This window comes from Platichthys flesus, chromosome 10 (genome assembly GCF_949316205.1).
Source record: "Platichthys flesus chromosome 10, fPlaFle2.1, whole genome shotgun sequence".
NCBI lineage: Eukaryota > Metazoa > Chordata > Actinopteri > Pleuronectiformes > Pleuronectidae > Platichthys > Platichthys flesus.
Genome location: NC_084954.1, coordinates 20900962 through 20918414, shown reverse-complemented (window position 1 = coordinate 20918414; position 17453 = coordinate 20900962). Strand labels below are relative to the sequence as shown.

General features: G+C 41.9%; 1 protein-coding gene across 1 annotated transcript in view; it reads right to left on the bottom strand.

The window, feature by feature from the left end:
• The window catches only part of lingo2b (leucine rich repeat and Ig domain containing 2b), a 36155-nt gene extending 24166 nt beyond the window's left edge, over positions 1-11989 (bottom strand). Inside the window, exon 1 of the mRNA XM_062397237.1 lies at positions 11645-11989. The gene's annotated coding sequence lies outside the window, so the exon portion shown is untranslated. The remainder of the gene's footprint in view (positions 1-11644) is intronic.
• Positions 11990-17453: the final 5464 nt, after the last annotated feature.

Here is a 17453-nt window from a genome sequence, read left to right as displayed (position 1 = left end):
CTAATTTCATACGGATCAAGCAGAAAATCTGGATCTAGAAAAGTAAAATATGTTTTCATAAGCGGACTGTTAGTTGCAAATAAAATCTGAAACTCCTTTTATGTTCTTCACATTGAGTCCAGCCTTAAAACACAGGATTCAGGATTTTAAGGTTCATATCTATCCAGTTTTTCTGCTTTAGCCATAAAATTGATATATGTATGTAGACTGATCACTAACATCATATTACTACTCTATATAGTAATTTGCATCATAAGTGGCAGAGACTGGAAATCAGACCAATCAGTGAGCTCATCTTATTTCACTCTCATAGACAATTCTGGCCCCACTTCGCATTCACACGGATTTTCCTCCCTCCTAAAAGTGAGCCGGGTTATATACATAACGAAGAAATGTTTCTGTCACTCTTCACTAGGTCACACATAACCTTTCTCTGATTGGTTGTTGGTCTGTTAAGTGACATGATAAAGTCTCTTGTGCATTGGAAATGAACTGAGAGGTTTCAAGACCCATTAACAAATGCAAATTGCTCCTGTGATACCAGAAAAGCAGAGTCCACCATGCCCATCCAGGATCGATCCAGCACGTACATGCACAAGGGATTCACAGGAAATGAGGCATCCATGTACTTCGTGAAATTCAGAGGTGACCCGTTGCTAATTCACACACAGCACAAAATGATTGCCTTGCAATTATGTAGGTGCAGAACGGTCAGCCATTCTAAAGAAGAAATATATTTGGTTGATTCCTTTACACGAGGATTCATAAAGAAGACGTCACATTTTTGTCCTGAAACAACCAGGGAATAGAAAGCAACGCTCTCAGTCATTTTGTTCCCTCGCTGACAGTAGATGAACTCCACTGCTTGTATTAAGGAATGTTTATGATGAAGTTGATATGTATACAACCAGAGCTGAAATTTCGAAAAGTACAACAAACCTGAATATTGATTGATTGATTATTTATTTAAGCCTCGGAAAACACATTGAGGAATAAGACCCTCATTTACAATGGTGCTGAGGGTACAATGATGAGTTAAAACATTGAGAAAAACAATAAAAAAAAATAAGAATGAAATAAATATGCATATACATATACATATACATAGTACAAGAACCTCTCAGCTGAATCCACATCATTAAATTATCTCAAATCAATCCTAAAGGTAAATCCATTTCTGACTGACAGGATGAGTAGTGAACACGTATATACTTGTACATTAATGAGTTGTTAACACCATCTTCTCACCCCACACTCCAATCAGTGCCTGAGCCAATTAACAAGTCTGTGATGCTGTAATTAAAATGCACCAGCACCACCAATCATTCAGTCACCTGTTTCTTGCTATTTTTAAACACAAGTGCCTCTCTACAGAGAGCGACTACTGTGTTGTCACTGTGCACACTCCTAGGATGACATTAAGACATGATGTTCAATACTATGACACTGGGTTTCCCTTTCCCTTAATGAAACAAAGAGAGGCAAAAACATTTTAGCATAGCTCTTCTAGTAGTTTCCTTGTCTCTGCCATATGCAGTATAAAAAGATGGAAAGAGTTCCCACTTCCTCCAAATATAAAAAAAAGTATACAAAATGTCCTGGATTCGAAATGCTGCCATCTTGCGGATGTGTAGTAGTGGGATGTCAAGAAGTACTTTTATTTTTTAATTATTTTCAGGGACTTTTCATTTGTAACGGTGAAACATATCAGCAAATATCTGAACTTTCCACTACGTTTTTATAATGCAGTGCGGTGCTGCAGGAGAACTTCAATTGGGCGTCATCGGTGAAGAAAAAACTAATACTTCTAAAATACAGAAGCCGCCTCCGAGGCTCAGCCATAATGATGTGGTAGACTGTTGCATTAGATGCCCATTTTGACTTTTAATACTTAAGGTAGATAAAAAAAGCAAGTACTTACTCTTACTTATGTAGTAGAGTTAATGAGGTGCTTTACATTTTACTTGAGTACGTTTTTGTCTATTTGTACTCTAAATAAATAGACTGGTAGAGCCAATAAAATAGCAGAGACCAAATCCATCTTATCTGTACTTTGACTCTTCAGTTTGGTCTATCTCCTTCCACAAACATGGAGCATGAAGGTTTCTGACCTATTGTGCAGCCAGTCACCAGGGGGCGATCACCTTTTATGGTGCGGTCATGTCGTCCATCTTTATATAAAGTCAATTGTCTCGACACCTGAATTCTACTTTATTTCAATGCAGCCCAATAAGTAATAACAAGGGAGGTCAACAATGTTTAGCTCAATTCTTCAGAGGGGCTGTATATATAAAAGAAAATTCCCAGGTGAGCGAGATGACGTTTCTAACATGCAACGGATGCAAACAGGAAAATAACCCAAAGAAGACAAATATCTCAGGATGAAAAAGCAGAGCCGCACACATAGAAGACACGATGTGCTGTAAACAAAAACTGATTTGTACGTTACATCCTGCCTCCTGCATGCCTCGACCTGTTTTGACGTGAACACGCCCGACCACACAAGGTCCCTCAGCGTTCTTTCTATTTCAAAGGCAAACTCCGGAGAAAGTAATTTGCCTGACTGACAAAATTAACACATTTCTAAAATTAACACAAACCCTTTATAGTCTGACTTTCAGCAGGACCATGACTATGGCCCAGTAACAGTGTGTGAAACTGGGATAAACTTTTTTTTTGTTGCAGTGGACCCGTTTCCAACACTGCCTTGCTAATTAATCCAAAAAGGGGCTGACCAACGCAGTAAGAGGGAACGCTTTGCACATTTTGCAAGATTAGGGAAATGCAACGCAGTCGGGATGTTCTCTCGTCAGACTGTCGCTGTCCCAACATGAGCTCTCTGTTCGCTCAGCCACTCCAATGCGTGACATTCAGATAGCTCTGCAGTATTTGTTCTGCAGACGCAGTCTTTCAACAAACCCTCACAGACAATTATACAGTGGGACGCTTTCATTTATTCCAGTGTGTTTGCCTGCTGGCTTCCCGCAATCGTACAGCAATAAGAGCACTACAATGAATGCTCTTATTTTGGCAAACAAGCATAATCATAAAACAACTCCAAATTCAATGTTTACATGCGAACCCAATCATCCGTGGCGTTGCAACATCCTAATTGCAAACGATGAGTTCTTCGCATTTAGTTATTCATTTATTTTAGGTGTTGATATTTACCCTGAATTGGATTATTTCTATTTTGATATTAAGTTGACCTTAGATAAGATTCACTTTTTGTTTTACATTTAGTGTTAGTCTTTATGTTTCCATGACAGTAGGATAGAAGTTCACAGTCACTAAATGTTGCATTTGAATTCATAAAAAAGACTTGCCCTCTTTAGAATGGGAAGATCTTTTTCGTTTTTAAAGTTCCGATGTTTATATAGATTTTCCTCCATAACTCAATGTTTCACTCTGGTTTATAGTGAAAATCCCCAAATCCTCTCTTCTTGGAACCACAGAAACACTTGGAAATATAACAGGTCCCAGTCACACTAAATCCCCTTTTCCATTGTCACAAACCCTCTAACACCCACTGACCTCTGGTTTCTGTCGTCAAGGCGAATGGATAAAGTCGCCATTGACTCCCACGTCAAAATGAAGGTTTTTATCGGCTCCGATCGCCAGTGATTTCTTCTTCTTCTTCTTCTCCATTTCAGCACTGTAGACGCTGTTGCTGCGCCTTTTCTGGTGCAATGTTTTGACGGGCATATGATTTCGGGGCGTTGGTGCGTAAATAGCCGTGAACACTTGTGTACATATTGTTCTTTACATCTTGGAATGAAAGGGAATTTATTGCTTTGTATCATGCAAAATGCAACACTGACAAGACAGCGGGGTTTGAGAGAGCTTCTCAGTTTCCAGCAACATTGTGACGTCGGAGAACATGACTCACCAGGTTTTAGAAAAACAAAGCAAACCCCTCAACTGGCAATAAATAATGAAAAATAGACTTTTCAGTGGGTTTGCCCATTTAAAAAAACCTCCATACTCTCATATCGGGGTAAAGGAGATGTGAGAGACAAGGCGTGACTGACAATCTACCGACAAAATCATATAAAGCCCTCCAAGTTATATTAACTCTTAGGTCACTTACTCATTTCCCACAGGGGATCAAAACAGTGCCAGATGCTGAGGACAATTTGTGGCTGGTTCTCGTCGGGAGTCCTCTGCACATGTGTTGAGGACACACTCAGTCACACACTAGTGTGTCTGAGCAGCACTCTCAGTGTTCACTAAATACCTGAGAAGTATTTCTCACACCAGCTCAGTAACCGCACTGCATTATCAAAACAAAATATCTAAATTCTCCTTCAGATGCTCATGGTGGCAGCAGCTATAGCTGGGCCTGTGGCCCTGAGACCGTCATCTATGAAAGCCACTGAAGCTGTGGCTTTGGCCGCCGACCAACCGCATGGCCCCGTGGCAAGGAGTGCGGCCCCAGACAGAGGATCAGCCGGAGCACTGGTGTCCACACAACAGGACCGATGAGGGGCCTCAGGCACCACAAGTGGAGACGCACAGGCCTGGTGCTACTCTGTGGGTTTAATGGCCTTTGTGCTCTTTGAAGTGCTTTATAATGATGATGGGGCAAGTGCATTAAGACTGCAGCTTGCTGGGCCAATCACACTGACAGGGTCGTTACTAAAGTATAGCAGGTCCTTCCTGGGAGTGCTGCTCTGTTCCCTTCCCCGAACAAACAGCCTGTTTGTAGCTGTGCTCGCTGATTTTTATTTGTGCCGGCGAAGCCCTCCTGCATCCTGTCACAGAGGTGAAGAAAGCCTTATTGAACATTTTAGATTGGAACAATATTTGTTCTGAATGTGAAACAGCGGGCCGCCTCGTTCCCTCTATCATACATGACAGGCAATCAGCGGCTGTTTTTATTACCTCGCATGTGATGTCAGGGAATCAGTTTGTTTTGTGCTGATCTATCACCCGGTGTTATTTATTACACCGTGGTTGGGCCAACCACAACATGTATCATATTTATTTAATCAGGAGTTTTATTTTGCTGATGATACAAATTTCTTGTTGCATATAGCCACCGCGGTGTAAACGACATAATCCTTACTTCACCGGGCAATGAAATGCTTAAGTTATTGATTTATCCTCATTTATGCTCCGAACACATCAGTGGCCACTACACTAATACTGTAAAACTAACAGAGCATAAACAATCAATATTGATCCTGCAGCTGTTGCACGTTCATTTTGAGGTTGCACTGAAAGATGGTGAGATTGAGAGTTCAGGAGAGGAAATATTTAGTTTGTCTTTACATGATGCCCTAAGGTCAAAACAACTCATTTTGATCGCCCTCCCACTCATCCCAACCACCGCACTCACTTTCATTTTCCTCATCAGCTTTACAATATTTTACGCTAAGCACTTTTACATCACTCTCCAAAATGCCCCCACTCCTCCTGTTGACTTTTGGCATCATTTCTGCTCTAATATCCAGTTTCCCTCATTTCTATGATTCCTTCCTCTCTTTGTTTTAGCTTCTTAAACCCCCCTAGGGCTTTTTCGTCTCCATCACCTGCAAAGTGTGTAATCCATGTTCCTGTTATGAATTCCTATCAGTTTGACTGTATGTGTGACTAAAGTAAATTTGCAGCAGCAGAGACGGTGGGGTGCTGCGGTTGAGATGTCGGGGGAGCTAATCATAGAATAAGGTCCAGGTGCAGGCAGACCTCCCGGTGATCCAGGGTTTCGGGCCTCACTGTTAAATAAATACCGAAAAGGAAAGAGATGAGGGTTCAGGTGGGGGGGCCGCATGTAACATGATATTTCAATATGGAATCTGGCTCTTGGCTCATGTCACGTGTACTTCCTCACCTGTCATGTCCGTTCCCATTAAAGTCCGATGCCAAACACAGTCAACTAGGACAAATTATATAATCCATAACATATTTGACTTCTTGGTGTAAAACCTTTTTTAGAGTGTTTTTAGTAATAAGATAAGATAAGGTAAGACAGGCTACATAGATCCCACACTGGGGAAATTCACTTGTTGCAACAGATAGACAACAGAGGTAGACAAGAGAACATATAAGTAGAAAATAGAAAATAAGCAATTAAATAAAAATGCAGAACCAACTTTCACTACAGATTGAAATATTATTTGGGGAGAAAATATACGACAATACTACTAACAAATTGTAGTGGCACAGGCACGAGGATGTATACTTAATGTAATGCATAAGGAGATATTGAAATGGACGTATAAATTAATATGAATATTAGTATAAAAACAGTATGTGCTACATGTATATATTAAATTGGTATAATTTCCCCATTGTATAGTCTACTAAATAGCAGTATTCTATTTATAGAATAACTATCTTAAGATGGATGTACATATATTTATGTAAAGTAAAAAATTCTAAACTTGATTTGTTTCTATCTACAAACAGCAAGTTTCATGAATAAGCTACTGTACACCCTTCTGTTTACAGGTGGAGGTGGAAGGGGAAATCTGAAGATCAATAGAAATGTTGTCATTTTCATACATTCTCTGACTTAACCCCACCGCTGAGCTATCGTTCCATATGAATATTTTATGTCCACTGTTCTCAGGTGTGTGGCGCCTCCCAGTCGCCTCGTTCTCATGGACTATTGTTGGGTTTCTGCTCAGTATTCCATCGCTGCTCCTTTCACGCCGAGGATTTCCGAGTCAGTATGGAACCGGACCAGCCTTGAATCAGAAACGCCTCTGCAACTGGAGGGTCGACTCAGACCCAACGTCGGCCCAATTATCCTGCCGAGAGGGGGCCAGCGCTAGGGAACACTGGCAGAAGTTCAGAGAATTGTATTCAGAAGGAAGGAAATCTCTTCCTTTACACTACACTGCTGTGTTAATGAACGTACTGATTAAAGAGAGGGCACCCAGCTCCTTTCGCACACTGTGCTTTTAAATAATCCAGAAATAGACATCTGAGGAACGACGGGCGACGAGCGTCCTCAGGGTACGCGGTGCTGCCGGAGGGAGGGGACTTCACACTAACCTGAGAACTCCATTGTGCTGAAAGCCTTTTTCCCCGTTTCACCGGTGTCTCCTACAGGAAGGCGTCCTCCAGAGACCTCCCTGTTGCTTCCTTTCCTCATTTCTCGGTGGTACGGGTGTGAGCTGTTATCTGCCCCCAACACTGCTGGGAGCTGAGCATGTTTATATTTAACTGCAAGAGTGACAGGCACTTATAAACATTTTGACTCTAGGCAACTGGAAGGTGTTTTCACCGGTCGCCAGAGCAACAGGGAGCCCTTTCCTCTGGTATGTGCCGTGCTTCCAGACATAATGAGATGCACAAGGTGTGCACTGACTCCCAATGAGGCAATAAATAACATTATTCCTTATTAATGCCATGTTTTACTACAGTGGGTCATGGCTGTATGGAACAATAGAGACACAGTGCTTTTAACGGCACATATGTATTGTTATGGCTATTATGAAGACCTTTATTATTATGAACGTGTAAAAATAGTATGATTATGCCAATGGTTATTATCTTTATTGTTACTATTATCATCATTTTGATAGTTAAGATTTCTTTAATGTTTTTTTCTTTTTTTTCTCAAGGAAAATCACACGACAATATTTTTCAGGAATTTCACATTTAAACATTTGTATCTGATATCAAATGAAAATCTTGCAGGAAGATAACGGCTGTCGGCAGGGAAGGAGGCACTATCGTCTCTGATCCCATGTGGGTCGAGCCCTCAAGTGTTTTTATGAGCGAGAGAAGGAGCGAAGGAGCGCGTGCAGGAGGAGGTGTGACACACCTGAGCAAAAAATAGGTTTCTTTGAGCGCGGGAGCATAATTCTGCTCTTGTGAATTTCCCACGCACCACTGTTACATTTTAATCATGCACTGGAGACGGGGGAACCTTGAGTTTGTTGAAACTGACGCCTACAGAAACCTGCATCTGCAATGCTAATCACACTCCAGCAAAGGGCCCCACAGACTCGCCCTGTCTTCCCTGTCAACCTAAAAATTCCTCTCCAATAACAACGAGCACTCCGTGGCTCACTGAATTGCTAATGTGTGGTGGGGCTACATCTGGAGTCAGAATAACAGCACAGCGATGGAGTCAATCAACACACTGACTTAATCCCATGACAATGCATGTTTCCTGTTTGACTGCCTAACCTATAAACACGTAATTTTATCTTTCATCTTAAATTAAACATTTGTTAATCTCTTTGTTCTGTCTTTACATAACAAGTTAAATCTGGAAATATTCAGAATTCTGATAAGGTATTTTTGTTGCAGAGCTGTGTTGTGGCCACCCAGCCTTTTTTTATCCATTGCCGAGCACCTGGCTTTAGAAACCTGAGATGCATCCCGTTTTTGTGACTATTTTGAGAATACTCTCTGAGAGCTCTTATTTCACCTAAAAGGTACCATCGGTTTACGAGCGGTTTCATCACTGCAGTTTGATGCACTTTATACCATCTTCTTAGTACGGCATTTGGAGAACTTCTCTCTTGTCTCCACCTGTTGCAGCCAAGTCCCCCCCACCTTGTTCATTGTGGTAACAGATGACATCTACAGTATGCATCTATGGATCACTTTCAATGGCTCTATGATTTAATCTTTTAGGGGAATGTTGTTAGAAAATGTGACATTTCGTCACCACTGGGACACGATCACAGCACTGGAAAGATTCGTGAATATGAACCATGGGATGTGATGCTATGTGTTGTTCCTGTAGAAAAACATTTTCAGTGACGGTGCAGCTTTTTTTATGTGCAGCTCTGCACACTCCCGATGACTTGCAGTATATTTTGGGAAGGCTGCTTGGAGGACAGCGAGTAAGTTGAGCAAAAGTTCAACTCGGAGCCTGTTGTTGCTCCTTGCTCCTTCTCTCCCATAACCATGAGCTACTGTCTGCTAGACAGCAACACACGGTCGTTTACAGTCTAATGCTGCTTGATAATATGGTGCGATAAAGACAATCATTAAACAGTTAATGTGTGTTTATGAATTTGCCAACTACTTGCATTAATAATGGGTTCGGCAGGCAGCTGTTGTTTTACTGTCGTTGGAATTGGTACTTGTACGACAATGACTTTAGTTGATTTGCACCAGTATAAGAATAGGTTTGTCGGAGACCAAAATAAACACAAGACAGCCAACGTACCAAACCACACAGGGTTTCAGTTTGTGTGAATACACATTGTTTTACTCCCTAATTTAACGAAATCTGTTCATTCTGACTTCATTGAGTTAAATCAACTGGTTGCCTGGCACAGAGCTGGTGGTGGAGTGTACTGCTCTACTGGGTTCAGCAACACGTCCGTGCTTCTTTCAGCCTTCCATACCTCCGACGTCTTCTCCTGCATCCACACCATGTGAGAAACCTATACAAGCTTCAAAGTTCATAACAATTACAGTACACGTTGTACAAACTCCTGTAGATTAAATAGAGAATTATTTAATCGGATATATTTAACTTCGGTGCCATGACGGCCAACGTTAAGAGGCTGCCACCACACCCCTAACTAAGGCCTTTCATTTATTATTCTCAAATCTCTGCTGTAATTAAGCTAAACTGCTTTTAGTGCATGCACTGAACTTCAGATTCAAAGCTGCTGTCCAGGCGCTGTTAACATCTTATCTCCTGTTGCGGTCAAATACAGCTTGCTTATAAAAATGCATAAGCACCTCTGGATTTCTTCCTTTTGGCTTAATTTGGATGTCCTTACATGTTTTAACCTGTGGCTGTTTCCTGTGGCTTCCAAACACTGACATTGCTTTTTCACAATATTGGCACCATTAGAGGTGAACTAACGTGTCAGGAAGCACACAGCAGGTTAGTGTGCGGCTACGTGGGAGGCGTCGTCAACCCATTAGTTGGCTCGTCAAGAGTACTGAACAATTCAAGGTGTTGGAACCGGGACTGGCGAGGTTGGGATGGTTAGAGACATTGGTCACGGTTGGTTACTAGGAGGCACGGAGATCAGTTTGGGCCGATGCCGACGCCGGAACACTCTGATGCACTCGATAAGAACCGTGAAACCCTCCCACGCGACACGAGCGCAGGCGTGACGCACCCTGCGAGTTACTTCCGAACCATCAGAGGAGGTGGCGTGAGGGAAGGCAAGGAGAGGCAGCCCGTGGAGGAGAGCAGAAACACAAACAATAGGTGGAGGGGTGGGGGCACCACCACCACCTACCTCTCTTCCCTCTATTATCGCCTTCCCCCATCCCCCTCTCACCCTTAACGAGGGATAGTTTTCTCTTCGCCTCTCATCTCTCTCCTCCCCTCCATTCCTGGCCGTCTCCGGGGACCAAACACACCCCTGACAGGTTGCCATGGAAACGCCTCACACATACTCTCTCTCTCTCTCTCTCTCTCTCTCTCTCTCTCTCGCAGACACTCATCCTCTTTCTGTCTCTCGCTGCGTGTCTTGCAGCGGTAGCGGCTGCATCCTCTCTCTCCTCCATTAGCATCCCTCTTGCTCAGAGACAGCAGGGGTGGCACTTGTCGAAACCCTGAGCTACCTGCACCTGAATTCATCCGTCACCAGAAAACTTGCGAGAAACCTACTTTTATATTGGGAGACTATCGTCTGAGTGGTGTATTGTTTGACACAGCTAACTCAAAACTATTGTTCCTGAACGCCCGTCTTTCTTTATCTTTATTTTAAGACATGTCACGTAAATGCATCTCTGTCTGTTTCCCTCGAACTTTGCTCTCCATTATAAAGATACGAAAGTCCAAATTAAATTTGCACCCAATTACCTTGGCCCATGCCTAACTCGATTAATGGCCACGGACGTCAGACAAGAGTCAGTCGCTGAGTCCCTTCACTGGAGAGTAACTCATTTATAATTCAGCCCTATATCTCATACTTAAGGTCAAGACAGAAGTGTGTAAAGTGTTTGTTTTTTCCATCTATATGAAAGACTATATCTACACTATAGCTGACCCCCTGCAGCCTTTTAGAGTTCCAGGGCCACTCTGAGGGGGGGTTTTAACAGAAAGGATTGTGTTTGTGTGCTGCAGGGCCACTTTGACTCACAGCAGAGCGCCAGCCTCCAACTCCATCCAGTGCATGTGTCATCCCCGCTGAGGCACTCAGGGAGGGCTTTATGCACCTTGTGAAGTGAGTTGGAGTCATCGTGTCACCTGGTGAGCCGATGCAATCGCTCTGCTGCAACTCCCATCCACGGGCGTCACCGAACCCCAGGCGGAAAATAAATAAATAAATAAAAAAGAAGCTTTTTCCACATTTATTCTTTTGAAATTCGGAAATCTGCCTTCGTCAGCAGTGGGTGTTATTAGGGAGGAGTGTCGTCATCCACCCCAAACTCACCCACAGTGAATGCAGCACATTTCCATTTACAATACATGACTCCCAGCGCTGAGGCAAAGCTTCCGTCTCCATTCATCACCTCACAGGGAGCTCATCACTTTTTTTTTATTTATCCGGTGAATTACCGGTGAGGTCCTCACGCCCACAGACTGCTGATGAAACCAAGGGTCATTACCATTTCTCCCATCACAGCCAGTTGATGGTAAGTTGTGCGGGGACAGACACTCACTCATCTTGGCAACAGATAGATTGAAAGCACAGATTGAATGCCCCCTGCCCTCCATCCCAAACGAGAAGACGTGTTGAAGGTGTGTGGTGAGTCTTACCTTTCACCTGCTCCTGCACTGGCCAAAATCCACCTTCACGTTTTACATCACTGAGTGGGAGTCCGAGGCACGCACGCACGCGCACACACACACACACACACACCCACACACGCACGCACGCACGCACACACACACAAACTGTCACTGACACACTCTCACACACTTGCACAGACTCTGTATGCAATCCTGTCCCTGAGTTGTTCTGCTTCCACTCTGTCCTGCATGGGAAAAACTACCCTGAAGAAAATCCGTCGCTTGTCTTTTAATGTCTTAAATTTCATTCATATTTGATCTCTGTCTCTCTCCAGTCACCAGGCTGCTAATCCGTCCTGACGGCGGCTCCGGGTTTGAAGAGGGGATGCAGCGGCTCCGCGATGGATGACGGCGGGTAGAGAGAGGTCGAGGTAGAGAGAGAAATAGAGAGAGAGAGAGAGAGAGAGAGAGAGAGAGAGAGCGTGAGGGAGAGAGGGCGTCAAGCACGCAGCTGCATCCACAGGAGCCGGGCTGGCTTTGCCTTCAGAATAAAAGCCTAGAATTTCAAAGAAGAGATAAAAAAGCATGAAATAATGAGGTCCATCAGTGACTGAATCCACTTGTAGGTTGCACAGGTGTTGATTTTGCTTCTACGTGGACCTGCTGCTGTGGAAGCCTGAGTCTATAGGGGACGGAACAATGGAAGGTGGGGAAATTAATTAAAGGTCCAGTGATTTAGGTGAAAGGGATATGTTAGCAGAAAGTTAATATTGAGTAATCCTAGTGATGTTTTTACTTGAGGCTGCCATGTTTTTTTTAACAGTAGTCCAGATTGGACAAACTAAACACCTTTACGTTTTTTATGACAACTGAAGGCGAGCACAGGTTCTCTTTAATGTTTGGAAGGGGAGGGTGAAGCTGCAACATCCAACTTCACCATTAGATGTCACTAAATTCTACACACTGAACCTTTAAAGGAAGAAATTAATGAACTTATCAGTTATTGAGAGAAGAGAATAGAGCTAAGAACTATACATACAATGAGTAAATACAAATATCTTAGTAGCTGTATCACTCAGTTTGTGGCCTATTTATTAACCACTGCTAATAAATCCTGGTCAGGAACATATTCTGCAGGTTACTATATGGCAGATTTGTATTACTGTTTAATGACGCTGTGTCCGAAATACTCATTAATTCAGTATCCCCTACTCACTATAGAGGGACTTCTTTGTAGAGGACTATACGGTTAGGGCATCAGCTAAAGACATGCGCATTTCCTATGCAACAGTTATTATGTTATTGTCGCTGGATTATGACTTAAAAACCACAACACATAGTCAATATTTTTTATTGAAATGAAACAGACAATTACTGTTGTCATGTGTGGCTAATATAAATTTGAATGATTTACTAACTGGTGTTTTTTTTTGCATACATACATTGCATGTCAACTCTTTCAGAGGTCTGTTAAGCAACTAACACAATATCCAGACCCAAGTTCACTACTTATCTAAAGCAATTAAACAAACGTTATGCTTTTACTGTGATGACAACTTGCTGAAGAGGAAATGATTCTATGATTGTTGTTGCCATGATGGAGATCAGCACCCATGACTCCTGTGAATGTCTGTGTCCATATGATATGCTGAAATGAGTACTTTATCCAAGGACGTAGAAGAGGACCTGTTCATCTCTGATCAGAGATTGACTGCCAAAGAGCACAAGACGCCTGTAATTCAACTTCTATTAATTCACACTGCACTTCCCCTGGACTACTCAAAATACACATGCCAAGTGTAAAGTTGATAACATAAACGATTTGCAAGATATGCATTCCACAGATAGACAGACAAACAGGCGGAGAGACACATAGACAGACTGAATGTGAAGGTGGATATAAATCGAATAAATAAGATGTTTTCCATGCAAAAGTGATACACATCAATACAGCCTAACTCCTCCTTGACAAACATGTCCAAGTTGATCAGTGAGAAGAAAAGACTACAGAAGTCATTTTCTAATACGTGAGTACAGTTCGTGTGTATTTGCATGTGTATAATAATGCGCTCAAAATACCTGATGTCAGAAGTGTGGAAGCTAAGTAAAGGATAGAGACAAGTACAATTGTCTGTAGCTAATCAAGATGCTGTGTATGATTTTGATGATAATTTTAAACATTTTAGTATTTCTTGCATAACATCTACCAAATTCTATCTTTTAAAAAATCTGGTCAGTCAGTTAAAATGACTGATAAGCAGAACAGGTTCACACATGTCCAAAAAATAAATCATTATCAAAGGTTGACTTCACATATCGTTTTTTAAGAAAAGGTCAGTATACTAGAAAGAGGATTTCATTCCACGTATCCACTCACTGTCAACTTAGACCATCTTTACATCAGGAGTCTGAAAGGGCAAAAGGCTTAAAATACAATATGAACAAAACTGATTTATTTATGTGATTTTGAATTCTTTCCCCACATCAGTGCAAGGTATTTATTTGAAAAATCCTGAAATAGAGATTTTATTTTGACAGATTGGTAGGAAGTCCAATATCAAATTCTCTGTGATTTACCAGGATGGTGGGAATCGGGTCTTCCAAGTTAACTTGTCTGCTAATACCAGTGAACAGCCTCTCACAGCATGGGGCAAAAAGAGAGGAGTGCCTGTGTGACATATTTTGTTTCTACCTTCAACTACCTCATTTTTTCATTTCTTTTGTCCTCTGCTCTGTGTGAGTTTTAATCCGGGTTCAGCTTTTATCCACCTCTTCCCCATATCCATGTTACTCATACACACCACACTCCCCTAATCCTTCCCTTATTTTAATCTTCTGTGACATAATGTCCCTTGTGAGTAAGTCACAGGGGATCCCCGACTCACATGTGGCAGAATGAAGATATGAGAAGCGTGTGAGCCTCACATGTAGGCTGTGCCGGTTTATTTCACTGTACGAGCTGAGTTTTGGATTGAAGATTACATTTAGCATTAGGTGAAGAGTTACTTCGTGCGTGTGGTTTATTTTTACATCTCAAACTGTTTTTAGAGCATCAAACTTATCAGAAATATTAACACTTTAACAAGCATAAGTGTGATAAGAATAAAACACCTGACATCTTTAAAAGTAGAATTCGTGCTCTGTGCGTTCATACCTCTGACAAGGCTCCTGTCACACCATGTCAAAACAGTGTTTCCTATTTATTATGTATACTGTGGCAGGCTGCCATATTCCCGTTTGTCCAAACACAGTTTCATAATACATTTCTTAACAGAAATCGAACATTTATAACTTGCTGACTAACACACAGCTATACAATTACAAACTGCATTCATCAGACAGTGGGTGTAAACAAGCTGGATGGAGAGCAAGGTGTCTCCCAGATAAATTGAGTGGCGCTCTTTACATGCATGATATGATGTAAGATGTGATTCGCCATCTTTGGTTGTGAGGCGTTCAGGCGCCCCACGTTGATTTCGACATTGAACTTTAAGTGAGTTGCACAATCAAAATCCTCGCCATGCTCTTTCTCTACCCACAGGCCTGAATAAGTAACTGTTAAAGCGAGTAGGAAAACCCTGACTCACAGTAGTTTCGCAAACGCATTGTAGGAAATATTGATTTTCACAAAGTGATGTATAAAATTAAAGTAGGTTCGCAAAAAAGAATAGGACAGAATTAGCTGTATTATCGAGGCTGTGGTTAATCTTTCATTTGTGTGAATCGGGACCAAGTGAAGACAATGGGGGGTTCTCAGAAGCATAAAAGCCTGCGTGCAGAGTTGAGGGGAGGATGGTGGGAATATTTTTTTGCTGTCTTCATTAGCATGTACCTCTGGGGCTAATGTCTCTGCGGGGTTCTGGCCAGACAACCTAACGCTCCCCTTCTCTCCCTGTGGTGAAAGACTGGCTTGCCACTCCCTCCTTGCACTGCCTGACACTTTGGACTGAGACGGAGACCAAAATAGAAGCAGTAAAGACGTAACAAGGCCCAGTGGACACACACACAGTTCTGGTCTCATGCTGAGGAAAAAAATGAAGCATTACCTAAAATGTTTGCAGCCATTTACACTTTTTGAAGCTCCATAATTCATCACTCTCCCATTAATCATCAAATACTTCCTTTCATAGTTTGATGCAGTATCCTCGTCTCAGCTCTTCTGATCTGAAGCAATGTTAATCACAGTAATTTGCATAACATTTAACAGACTGGAAAAGCATGTGTTTTACATATATATTTCATTCTACTTTATTACAGACACAACATGTCCTTATCTATCTCTTTACTGAAAAAAGGAAACAAACCAAACATTAATATTAAATGAGAGGAATTAATCCCCCTTCAGCATTTTCTAGACAATGCTTTGATAAAAACTTGCAGTGCTTAAATGAGGGTCCAGGAATTCAAATCACAGAAATCAGTTTCAAACGTATCTCTGGCAGCAAACACGTGGCTCCCCATGGAAAAATCTGCGTGATATGCAAAGTAATTCAAACCCACAATGAACTATGCTGAACAGTTTTCGACAATATACCTGTGCTTTGATGTATGATGCCTGTATGGACTCAATGGGAGCCGGTTATATTTTATGATGAAACACTATGACTGAAATTATCTGGAAGAGCTGTGTGTGAGAACACAAAAAGTCCGGGCTAAAGAATACAGCCGGAGGATACAGGGCAAGCGAGTGGGCGTGACGATGACTTTAAAAATGGAGACAGCAAAAAGATTGGCCATACATGAAGAAGATGCTGAGGAAGAAGTCAAATCGGAAAGAGCATAACAGTCAACACACAGATTTGTCATTTTTCTCTACAATTTGAGGAGTTTATCAGACTATAAAAATTGTCCCTCTTTAGAACTGGATACAAAACGTACATATTACATTTTACATTAATTTTCCTTTGCACAACCTATATATCTAATGATGAAGAAGTAAACAAATTCAAAGTATTACGGTATGTCTGTCCCACTGCAGACTCCTGCTAACATTGAGGGAATATTATTCTTCACTGATGGCAAATAATGATGGATTTGAGGCTATAAATATGAATGCCTTGCATTTTGACATTTTGGATTGATAACCAGGAACAAGTAGTTCATTAATATTCCTAGTGATTAAAAACGTAAGTTACATGACATTTCAATTTTCAAAAGGTCAGATGAGGAGACTTTAAACAAATTTTGAGACCGACAACCCTTTCATAAGGAGCATCCACTGCTAGTTCAGGATATTCCTTTTGAAGCAATAGAAGAATCATCAAATGTCTATTAATACCAAACTGTTGGTTTCACTTGCAGACCCATTATTTAGAAGAGGGGTACTAATTTATATTGTTGACCATATGCAGAGGAACAATTAATCATTACAGGTGTTTCATGCATTCATTATTTAACTGAATAGGATGTGGATGTTCAACAGCTTGTTTGTTTATTTTTCTAGTTTGCTTATGTACTTCCCAGCATCGACTGGGAAAAAATGAGGGGTTTCTCTAAATAGTTCCCTCTTCATGACTCAAAACCCATTCAAAAGAAGGTCTGAGCGATAGGCTGCAGGTCAGCCCCTCCTCTCGGCAAGACTCTCTTGTCGAGAGCCGCAGGGTCACAAGCATCTGGCTTGCATCATAAATGTCGCCTTTACTCAAGCGGAGGTTGTGCATGGAGGCAGAAACAACAGGGAAAGAAGGCAGACCATTTGGTTTCAGGTCCGAGGCCTGAGAGTAAACAGTGCCAACTTGACTGCCTCATGCCAAGTGTGTTCTGACACTCCCGGAACCTTGGGAGTAACCCGGGTGCACATTAGTGTGGAAGAACCAGACTCATTGTGCATGAGGGA